General features: G+C 32.4%; 1 pseudogene; it reads right to left on the bottom strand.

Annotated features, from left to right (window-relative positions):
- Positions 1-2,624: 2,624 nt before the first annotated feature.
- On the bottom strand, positions 2,625-2,723 carry LOC121450248 (annotated as a pseudogene).
- Between the last annotated feature and the right edge of the window lie 498 nt (positions 2,724-3,221).

The raw sequence follows: 3,221 nt of genomic DNA, 5'->3' as shown, positions 1-3,221 counted from the left end.
TTGTGCATGGTGATAGATATGGGTCTATTTTCATTCTTTTACATGTTGATAGTTATGCCAGGACCATTTGTTGAATATGCTTTCTTTTTTCCATTTTATTTTTTGATTCTTTGTTAAAAATCATGTGTTTGTAGCTGTGTGGATTGGTTTCTGGGTCTTAGATTCGTTTCCATTGGTCCTCCTGTTTGTTTTTATGCCAACACCAAGCTGTTTTCAGTACTGTATCTCTGTAGTAGAATTGGAAGTCAGGAACTGTGATGTCTCCAGAAGTTTTTTTACTGTACAGGATTGTTTTGGCTATCCTGGGTTTTTTGCTTTTCCATATGAAGTTGATTACTGTTCTTTTGAGGTCTGTGAAGAATTTTGCTGGCATTTTGATAGGCATTGCAATGAATCTGTAGATTGCTTTTGGTAAGGTTACCATTTTTACTATGTTAATTCTACCTACCTAAGAGCAAGGGAGATCTTTGCATTTTGGCGGGTCCTCTTCAATTTCTTTCTTCAAAGATTTAAAGTTCTTGTTGTATGTGTCTTTCACTTGTTTGGTTAGAGTTACTCCGAGATATTTTATGCTATTTGTACCTATTGTGAGGGGTGCTATTTCTCTGATTTCTTTCTCAGCCCATTTATCTACTGTGTAAATGAGGGCTAATGATTTTTTTTTTTAGTTAATCTTGTATCCTGCTATATTACTGAAAGTGTTTATGAGTTGTTCAAGTTCATTGGTAGAAATTTTGGGGTCACATATGTAAATTGTCTTATCATCAGCAAATAATGAGAGTTTGACTTTTTTCTGGTTTGTATCTCTTTGATGCCCTTTTGCTGTCTTATTGCTCTAGCTAGAACCTCAGGAACTATATTGAATAGATATGGAGAGAGTAGACAACCTTGTCTTGTTCCTGATTTCATTTGGATTGCTGTGAGTTTCTCTCCATTTAGTTTGATGTTGGCTATTGGCTTTCTGTATATTGCCTTTATTATATTTAGGTATGTTCCTTGTATCCTTATTCTCTCCAAGATCTTTATCATGATGGGATGTTGTATTTTGTCAAAGACTTTTTCAGCATCTAATGAGTTGATCATGTGGTTTTTATTTAAGTTTGTTGATATAGTAGATTACTTTGACAGATTTTTCTATGTTGAGCCATCCTCCTATCTCTGAGATGAAGCCTATTTGATCATGGTGGATGATTTTTCTGACGTGTTCTTCGATTCAATTTGCCAGTATTTTATTGAGTATTTTACATCAATATTCATGAGTGAGAATTGTCTGAAATTCTTTTTCTTAGTAAAGTCTTTCAGTGGTTTGGGTATCAGGGTAATTGTAGCCTCATATAAAGAATTTGGCAATGTTTCTTCTGTTTCAGCTATATGGGACAATTTGAGGAGTATTGGTATTAGTTCTTCTTTGAAACTCTTGTTTAATTCTGAGCTGAATCCATCTGATCCTGGGCTTTTTTGGTTGGGAGACTTTTGATGACTGTTTCTGTTTTTTTTTGTTTGTTTGTTTGTTTTAAGCAGTTATAGGTCTATTTAAGTTCCTATCTGGTCTTGATTTAATTTTGGTAAGTGATATTTATCCAGAAAGTTGTCTATTTCCTTTAAGTTTTCCAATTTTGTAGGAGTATAGGTTTTCGAAATATGACCTAGTGATTCTCTGGATTTCCTCAGTGTCTGTTGTTATGACCCCCTTTTCATTTCTGATTTTGTTAATTTGGATATGCCCTCTTTGTTTTTGATTAGTTTGGATAAAGGATTGTATATTTTATTGATTTTCTCAAGGAACCAACTCTTTGTCTCATTGATTCTTTGTATTGTTTTCTTTATTTCTATTTTGTTGATTTCAGATTTCAATTTGATTATTTCCTGCTGTCTAGTTTTCTTGGGTGAATTTGCTTCTTTTTGTTTTAAAGTTTTCAAATGTTCTGTTAACTTAGTGTTGTGGCATTTTTCCATCGTCTTTATTTAGATATTTAGTGCTATGAACTTTCCTCTTATCACTGCTTTCATTGTGTCCCATAAATTTGGGTATGTTTTGTGGTCATTTTCATTGAATTTTAAGAAGTGTTTAATTTATTCTTTTATTTTTTCCATGCCCCATTGATGATTCATGTGAGTATTGTTTAATTTCCATGTGTTTGTAGGCTTTCTGGAATTAGTACTGCTGTTGAATTCTAATTTTAAGCCATGTATCTGATAAGATACATGGATTATTCCATATTTTTTTGTATCTGTTGAGGTTTGTTTTATTACCTAGTATGTGGTCAATTTTTGAGAAGGTTTCATGAGGTGCTGAGAAGAAGATATATTCTTTTATGTTTGGATGGAATGTTCTATAGGTGTCTTTTAAGTCCATTTGAGTCATAACATCTGTCAATTCCCCTATTTCTATGTTAATATTCTGTTTTACAGACCTGCCCTTTGGTAAGAGTGGGATGTGAAGTCTTCCACTATTAGTGTGTGGGGTTTAATGTGTGAATTAAGCTTTAGGAGTGTTTCTTTTACATACGAGGGTGCCCTTGTATTTGTGGCATAGATGTTCAGTATTGAGATTTTCTCTTGATGGATTTTTCCTGTGACAATATGAAATGTCCTTCTTTGTCTCTTTTGATTGATTTTAGTTCAGAAATAAGGAACTCTTTTCAAATTTACATCACTCAGGAGCTATTCTTATCTTCTCTGTATCATTCCAATTTCAGTATAGGTGCTGCTGCTCTTAAAACATTTCCTATCTATTGATTAAATAATTGTTTTCCTACATGGATTTTTACAAAAGAGAATTTCGTTTTGTAGGGTATTTTTATGATTTTGTCTGGAATTACATGAAAGTTATACATAACATTTTGTTGTAACTGGATATTATTTTCTTTTTGGTTTCATAATGGAAGATTAAAGATATATAGTAATATTGCATACATATACACACAGATAAAATTTTTTTTTGAGAAACTGTTTTCACCAAATTACCAGGCTGACCCGAAACACATAATTCTGCCTCTTGAATGCTGAGATTCCAGTTATGCAAAACTATTATTTATTTCAAGGTCTATTCTTATTATTAAACAATGCAATTGTAGATTTTTCTGAAAATATGCCTAGTTTATCTTTTCAGTGCATATTTATAGAATCATTGGTTGTTTTGCTTTCTGGAGATGGTTGAAACTGTGCTCAAAAGAGCATGCTGACTTGTAATTAAATTCAGTGTCATTCTTTATCACATT

This window comes from Microtus oregoni, unplaced genomic scaffold, assembly GCF_018167655.1.
Source record: "Microtus oregoni isolate MIOR12 unplaced genomic scaffold, Mior012 000006F_ref0000085, whole genome shotgun sequence".
Classification (NCBI taxonomy): Eukaryota; Metazoa; Chordata; class Mammalia; order Rodentia; family Cricetidae; genus Microtus; species Microtus oregoni.
This window is presented reverse-complemented; position numbering and strand designations above follow the sequence as displayed.